This window comes from Microtus oregoni, unplaced genomic scaffold (genome assembly GCF_018167655.1).
Source record: "Microtus oregoni isolate MIOR12 unplaced genomic scaffold, Mior012 000005F_ref0000423, whole genome shotgun sequence".
Lineage (NCBI taxonomy): Eukaryota > Metazoa > Chordata > Mammalia > Rodentia > Cricetidae > Microtus > Microtus oregoni.
This window is the reverse complement of record NW_024543064.1, coordinates 17726905-17735749: the sequence shown is the minus strand read 5'-3', so window position 1 is coordinate 17735749 and position 8845 is coordinate 17726905.

Sequence of the window (8845 nt, the reverse complement as noted above, 5' to 3'; positions counted from 1 at the left end):
TCTCTCTCTCTCTTTCTTCCCCTCCCTCCCTCCCTCCCTCCCTCCCTCCCTCCCTCCTTCCTAATTATTTAAGGTTGGAGAGACAGTTTAGAAGTTAAGAGCACTTGCTCTTGCAGAGGACCCCGGTTCGATTCCCAGCAACAATCTATAACTCCAGTTCCAGGGAATCTGATGCTCTCTTCTGACCTCTGTGAGCACCAGGCATGCATGTGGTGTACATACAAACATACAAGAAAACACTCACACAAAAGCAAAAAGAATGCTCTAATAAACAAAATCTTTTAATAATAATTATTATTATTGTTATTTGTGTGTGTGTGTGTGTGAGAGAGAGAGAGAGAGAGAGAGAGAGAGAGAGAGAGAGAGAGAATGTGTGAGTGTGTGTATCTGGGCATGTGCGTGTCACAGTGAAAGACCCAGATAAATCCAGACCCCCTAGCAGGAAGAGAAGAGCCAAAAATCTAGGATTAGCCGGTTCAGTGACTGTGTTTCAGGAACTAGCTGAAGATAAATTTAGATTGTAATCTTGAGGATAATCTTGAGGAACAGGGAGTTACCCCCTTGTGATTATCACTAGTATTTTCAGAATTTTCAGTGATCACTGGTATTTTCAGAATTTTCCAATGACGCCCTCCCTACCCACTTTGGATTACTGGGTTGTGGTTTCTTCCCTTAAATACCCCTTCTCCCAGCTACTCGAGGTGGAACTCCTCCCCTGCGTAGGTTAAGCATCTCGGCCCCAGCGCTGGTTCCTGTCAATAAACCTCGTGCAATTGCATCAAGGACGGTCTCTCGTGAGTTACTGGGGGGGCGGGTCGTGTTATCCCGAGACTTGAGTGAGAGTCTCCCTACACCGGGGGTCTTTCAACAGCACACCTGTAGAGGCTAGAAGGTGACTCAGTGAAGTTGGCTCTCTCTTTCCACCGTCACTGGGTCCTAGGTGTCAGCTTTAGGTTACACGGCTCGCAGAGTCCTCCCTCTGACCCAGGTGAAGGGTAAGCAGCCAAAGGATGGTGCCCTAACCAACCATGCGATCTCTCTGGGCCACCGTCTTCTCATGGATGATTGGCAGGTGGATTGGGCGGTGTCTTGGACTCTCCCTGCGGGTGAGTTTGCTTTTCGTCATCATTCCAACGAGCCCAGGCGACCCGCAACAGCTTCCTCTCGTCTCTGCCACACTGAGGAGTCTGAACAAGGGATTTAAAGAGGGAACATTTTCTGTTCCCACAATGAGAACGAGAAGCTATAAATGAGGATTAGCCTCCAGCCATCTGCCAAGGGGGCCCCCTCACCCCGAGGACCTGTGGCTACATCTAGAGAATTCTAAGAGCTCTTTCTGGCTGCAGTTAGTTCATCCAAAGTCATCCAGGCTGCTGAATCTGGGTACCACTTGGGACCCCGAGTCGGAAAAGAGAAGACAGAGAAGAGATGCAGCTCGGCAGCTTCTCTACCTGCACGCTGTGTGACATCTGTCAGCTCTCCCAGCCTCTCTGGGCTTTAGTGTCCTCTTCCACCATTCATTCATTCATTCATTCATCCGTTCAACTGTCACTGAGCGCCTGCTAGGAGTCAGTGATGGACAAAGGAGTTGATGGCCTCCGCTGAAGCTGATACTTCAGGAGAGGAAACCAACAAAAATAAACAGGCCAATTGACACGGGCGTGGGAGGAGAGTGCTCTGGAGGAGGGTGAGGAGGAGCTGGAGATGGTACCCGCCTGCTCACCCACCCAGGGTTTTGTGGGGAATGAAGGAGTCCATAGTGTTACCCTGCTGAACAGTAGAAGAGCCGAGAGCATGAAAGCAGCAGAGTGTTGTAAACGGGCATCCCGTTCAATGGAAAACGTCTGCCGAAGACTCCAAAGGCCCAAAGCGGAGGCAGTGATCCAGGGAGAAAGGACTGAGGAGGTGAACTTGACTGTCCTTGACCCCAATGGCCTCAGCCCCACTGGTCCATTAGTACCTCAGACTCTCCTGGCTGGCAAGATAGCTCAGCAGGTAAAGGGGCTTGCGGCTAAGGCAGATGACCTGACCCCCAGCCCACATGGTGAAAGCAGGGAACTGCTCTCACAAGTGTGCTTTGACCTCCGTGTGCACACACTTGGCATGCCCCACACAATGAATAAATGCAATTTTTTTAAAAAAAAATCTTGATATGGTGGCAAACAGCTTTAATCCCAGCACTTAGGAAGCAGAGTCAGGACATATGAGTTGGAGGCCAGCCTGGTCTATACAGAGGGTTCCAGGCAGCCAGGGCGACATAGAGAGACCTTGCCTCAAAAAGAATTTTTTTTGTTTATTTTAAGACTCCCCTGGGAGGAGCTGGAGGGATGGCTCAGCTGTTAAGAGCTCTGGTTGCTCTTCCAGAGGACCTGGGTTTGTGTCCCAGGACCATTCATAACAGTCTGTCATTCAAATTCTAACCCCCTCTTCTGTCCCGCCCCCACAGGCATGGGGCATGCATGGGGTTCATGGGCATTCATGCAGGCAAACACTGATACACATTTAAAAAAACCATTATCTCCTGGGCACACAGTGAAAGACTCTGGAAGCCACGGAGGAGCAGGCCTGGGGGCAGGGGCAGACAGTCCTAGCTTGAGATTAGGCAACACTAATTAATATGTCACTAGAATTGAGGCCATAAAGAGGGAGTGATCTGCCCACCGGCTGGCACTGAGGGGTGCTGGCACTCAGGCCTGAACTTTCCCACACTCTGTGAGTTACCAGGTGTGACTTAGCACCGAACCCCTCCATGATAGCTAGCCTCTCACGCCATCTTCCTACCTTCCTGCAGGTTGGGATGTTTGAGGGAGAAAAGGCTGATGCCGTGGGATGGGGATGCAGCTCAGCTGGTAGCTGCTTGCCTAGAGTGCACAAAAGCTGGGGCTCCATCCCTAGCACCCAATAAGGCAGGCTGAGTGGTGTTTGCCTGTAATCCCTGCACTCCGTAGGTGGAGGCAGGGGAATCAAAGTTCAAGGCCACGCTCAGCTTCTTAGAGCCTGTCAAAATAAATAAATGAAAGAAAGAAAAAACGTGTAGGTTATGGTGAGGGAGCCTTGTAAACACAGTTCCCTCATCTGTCTGGACAGTTCCATGGGGTAGGTGCTAGGTACCTGAAGAAACCTAGGCTTAGGCAGGTCTTAAACTTGCCCAAAGTCACCCCAAGAGTCTGGCCCTAGAGCTTAGGACTTAGAAAAACAAACAAACAAAAACAAAACCCCCAAACCAAAATCAACTACACAAACAAAACATCTGTCACTGTGGGCGGGGCAGAGCCAAGGGGAGCCTGAGGCAAGGAGCTTGGGACCTAGAAGCTTTTGGGGGACCCAGTCCTGGGCAGAGACATCACTGATGTCCTGATGTTTGCTGTTGTCTGAGTGGAGTCACCCCAGATATCGCTCCCTTCCCAGCTCCCCTGGGTTTCCACCTTCCTCACACCCATGCCCCAGGGCTGCTCCCGTTCCTCAAACAGCAGCAACCTGACTGTGACCTGTGCGCGCGCGCGTGTGTGTGTGTGTGTGTGTGTGTGTGTGTGTGTGTGTGTGTGTCCACAGTTCTAGTTCCTCTCCTGGAGCTGTAGTTACTGCCCAGTTACAAGCTCCGCCCTCCTATCCGCCCTTGATTCTCTCTGTCTGATCTACAGATGGATGTTTGGGATCCATGGCTCCTGTGGGCTCCTGGAGGGTAAAGGCTGGCTCTGGTTTCTCTTTTCCCCAAATAGATCTTTGCTTTTGAGGGGCCCAGCCCCCAGGAGGCTCTCGGCAGGGCAGAGAAACTGGAGAGATGTGGATAATCTCTCTCTCTCTCTCTCTCTCTCTCTCTCACATACACACACACACACACACACACACACACACACACACACGAACTTTATTTGAAGGCCAAAGCTTAGTTCTTCATTTTATTTCCCTCTCTGTTGGCTGTTTTTTTTTTTTTTTTTTTTAGTTTTTCGAGACAGGGTTTCTCTGTAGCTTTGGAGCCTGTCCTGGAACTAGCTCTTGTAGACCAGGTTGGCCTAGAACTCACAGAGATCCGCCTGCCTCTGCCTCCCGAGTGCTGGGATCAAAGGCGTGCGCCACCACCACCCGGCTCTGTCGGCTGTTCTTTCTGCTCTGTTCTTTCCCTATTCTTTTTCTTTTTCTTCCCAGTTGTTTCTCTTCTATTTCTTTCCTGATGTTTTCCCTTCTTCCCCCTCTCCTAGCTCTTATTTTCCTCTTATCCCTCTCACACCTGCCAATACAAAGATTTCTACACAAGAAAAGATTACCTCACAACCATAAGTTACATATTTTCCAAGAACAAATTAAGTTACACGTTTTCCGGAGAAGCCCACAAGTAGTTAAACATTTTTCTTTGTATTAATTTCCCATCAAAGCATCTTTACCCCCCAGATGATTCTTTAATAATTGATTAACAAAGTTTGAAGCCAGCTAAACATGTTTCAGCCGGTTTCCCTGTGGACTGGCAGGCAGCGGTTTGTGGCTCCAGTCTATCCTATGAAAACCTTTGCACAAGCGCACAGCTGACACCCATTTTCCTTTACACACAACAGGGTCATTTAATCTCCTTTCACAGCTTTGTGTTTTCAAGGTGCGTACTGGGCCTGCGATGAATTCTGTAAGTTACAAGACCAAGGAACTCAGGCCTCACCTCGGGGGTAGGGTGCGTTTTCTTTAACCATCGGACTGGTTTTCCACAGGCAACAGTTATGTCTATAGAAACCATGAAACGCTTCTTTCTCCCAGCATTCTGTTCTGTCTACTCTGCCTACCTAATTTTCTGTCCTATCAGGCCAAGCAGTTTTTTTTTTATTAGTTAACCAATGAAAGCAACAGATAAGATACAAAACCCACCTCCATCACTGTCTTCTGCAGATCTCATATCTAACAAAGGGGAAGGTAACTTTCTAACCTATTTTTGCCTTTATTGTATCTCTTATTGGAGCAATTGGCAGAATAACCCAAACCATTTTCCCTATCATCTTTACAATCTTAGCCACCTGTATCCTTGAGGCTGACTCAGAAAGTCCAGTTAAATCATAGCTCTAACTAAGCATCGTTGCTCTTATAAGAATCGTCTTCGATATGATCTGTAAGTGAATTACCCAGAGAGGAGAGGGGTTTCCCCATGAAACGACCACACTGTCCTAGAAACAGTGGGACCCTCTCACACAGTAATCACAGCACAGCAAATACAGCAGGCACAGGGCAGCAGCCAGCAGGAGGACGCACAGCAGAAGCAAGGGGCCTTCTGGAGATACCCCTCCCGCCAGGGGCTTTGCTTCTCCAGGGCTTAGCTTTGCTATCCTGTGAATTGAACTCCGTAAGCACCATTGCTGGCCGCAGCTCCACTGATATGGCCACCAACCATTTTTTTAAACTTTATTTTAGACAGGCTTTTATTTTGTGGCTGAGGCTACCTTGGAACTCGCACTATAACCCAGGCTGACCTTGAACTCCTGATAATCATCCTGCCTGAGTCTTTCAAGTGCCCCATTATAGTTGTGAACCGCCATACCCTGCCTAGGAAGGGTTAAAAGAGCTGTGTTTGGGGGAGCACCATCAGGCTGAAGGATGTTGGGCACCACTCGTGGTGTGGCCATACTTTTCTTTCGCCCAGAACTGCTCTACCTAGGGTACCACCCAGTGAGAAAACCATGCCTGTAGGGAGTGTTTTAAGCTCATGGGCTCCCAGATTCAACTGCTTTTTGTCATAGAATCTATTTAGGTCCCAGGGCAACTGAAGGTTAGAACGGCTCCGACTCCAGGCTGTTAAAGACAGAACCCTGGCTACTCACTGCCCGGGAAACTGTGGGACTCTCTGTCCTCTCTTTCCACAAGGTGAGTTGAGTTCAAATTTAGAGAGAACTGTGGCTATTGGCATGGCTCAGATAGCACCATCCCTGGCTTCTAGGTCTCTCGTGCAGATGTCCAATGTCAGATGGTCAGAGCATGGAGGACCTATCCCAGGAAAAAATAACCACGCTCATCAAAAGTAGTCCACAACGTGAGTGGCCACCCCGTATAGGACTGTCGTGGAATAATCTTTTGTACACTGTAAAGGTGTGCCACTCTGATTGGTTTAATAAAAAGCTAAACAGCCAGTTTATACTTGGACCCCAGACAACTTGTGCTCTAAGACGTTGGACCATTTTTTATGTTAATTTTTAAAAATATTTATCTTATGTGTAGAGTGTTTTGCTTGCACGGATGAATGTATCCCTGGTGCATGGGGATGTCAGAAGGAGGTTTAAGAACCCCTGTGTTGTTGTTGTTTTAACTCTTTGCTCTTTTGGGGAACCCTCCACCCAGTTCCCAAATAAATACACACAGAGTCTTATTCTTTCTTATGAATGCCTGGCCTTACCTTGACTTGTTTCTGGCCAGATTTTAATGTAAATTATCCCATCGGTCTTTGTCTCTGGGCTTTTATCTTTCTCTATTCTATATACCTCTTTTTACTTCTTACTCCATGCCATCTCAACATTCAGTTTAGCTTTCCCCACCTAGCTCTTTTCTACCCTGTCAGGCCAAGCCAGTTTTCTTTATTCATTAATGGTAACTACAACATACAGAGGGGAATCCCACATCTCTGAGGTTAAAGGCGTGCACCACCACTGCTTGGCATGCCTGCCCCCATCTTAGACTTTCTTGAGAGCTTTTCTTTAAGGTGAAGGAACTAAGCACAGCTGTGAAGAGCCAGTGGGGAGCTGTGGCTGCTGAGGAGCCCTGATGAAGCCTGTTTGACGTCTGACTGCTGCTCTCAGAAAGAAGACAGATTCTGCAGAGCCTGAAAAATGACATGCCTTCCGTTACCAAGTCGTCTTGTTCCTGGGATAGGAAGCCACCTTTTCCGGAAGGCACAAGCCTAACTCACTTAGCAGATGTGAGTTCACGAAGCAGGCAACTGCCAAGAGTGGACAGTGGGCCAGGCACTGACCAAACCAAGGCTCTGTGAGACTCAAGGTGACTGTGCTGTACCGTTATTAGCTGCAGAACTTGGGTGGCAGCAGATGGTTAATGTGCCCTTAATGGATTTTTTAAATTAATTTTCTCCAGCATGAACACATAGCAGATTTCTCTTGAGGAAGAGACATTTTTAGGTACTCCATCTTTATGTGGATAATAACTCAGGGTCCAGTATGAGCAGAAGGGCAGCTGTGTGTGTATGCGTGCGTGTGTGCGCACGCGCATGTGTGTGTGTATGCATGTGTGTGTGAGCCTTGAATCAGTGAATTGTCACATTCAAAGGCTGCTTTTCAGCCACAGAAACCATGCTCTATTCTTATATTTCTGGTTATTTCTGGTTGTGAGCCTGGCCTCCAGCCCGAGCATGCTCTATTCTACCCTCACCAGTTGTTGTTAGAAACTTCTAGTGGGATGGAATAAGTCACCTCAGAAATGGCTAGAGTGACCCAGGAAATCAGCAATATCACACCAGAACACACGGCTCAAGAGACTGTCATGAGGGCAAGCTCTGAGTAAGCACCTGTACTCTTATTTCCTCTTTTGGGAAAGAGGCTAGGCAGTATCCAGAAGCATGGAGGATCAGATAACTTTCCACTGAAGATCTCTGATGTTCAAAAGATGCCGAAGGAAGATGGTGCTGGGCCCAAAGAGACAACCTGGTTGCTTCTCTGAACGGTGACTTGAGTCTAGCCTCATGCAGAGAAGAGTGAGCGATTGTACGTTTCTCCACCCATTTGTAGCAAATTCAATGAAGAATCTGTGTACTCTTAGTTGGAAAAAAACCATATATACCCATGTAGCCACAGACTGAGCACCACTGGGCACTCTTCTGAAATATTTATCCTCAAATGAAAGGCACACATGCCACCAAGAAAACCTCGATTTCATCTAAACATATCACAGCGGAAACAGAGAAAATACCATGCAATTGTTAATTCAGCTTAACGCAGCGGCAAGGCAGGAAGAAGGTAGGTAGATGGATTAATAGTTTTGGAAAAATGTCTGTTATTTTAGATCAGTCAGGTGACTTAGCTGGCAAGGCTGGGGACCTGAGTTCAATCCCTGGAGCACACATAAAGGAGAACCTTCCAGAGAGCTGTCCTATGACCTCCACACGCACAACACACACATGCACACATCACACGCACACACAGACACACACTTTTTTAACAATTTGAAAAAAAAAAAACAATTTGAAAATGTTTCTTTATTATCATTAGTGTGTGTACATGCACACATGCCCCAGCAGACATGTGTTAGCCAGTTCTCTCTGTCCCCCATGGGTTCTGGGGGTGGCACTCAGGTCATCAGGCCCAGCAGCAAACATGTTTATTCACCGAGCCGTCTCTCCAGCCCTGTGCTTAATGGTTTCTTAAGGCCAACAGGAAGGCTGGGTAAGACCTCAGAGTAACTCAGATTTCTCAGGTCACGACACGTGGCTCTCGAGACAGCCGTGTGTACGAAGCAGCACTTCCCCGCTTATCTGCCTGCACAGGACCCATTATTGTCTGTCTTGCTGTCCAAACACAGGTGTCGTGGAAATGACTCACGCATGCCCACTTTTGCTTTGCATTGTTTTGTCGACCTTGAACTCCTGATCCTCCTGTCTCCACATCCCGAGGGCTGTGATCCAAGCATGGGTCACCATACTGAGCACTCCGCTGTCTTCACTGCTTGTCTCTGGCTGGCTTGCGCCTCGTAGCTCGCTCAGCCTGCCATTCATGTGCATGCGTGACAGGGAAGTCACCGCTCTCTCACCACCGACATTAAGGTCTGTGTCTGGTGCCGGCATACACGGATGAACTTTTAAGTCAGCTTATTTTCAGGAGGGTAACTTCTCAAGTTAGACCTTTGTCCTTATATTTTCTATTCTGTGCTT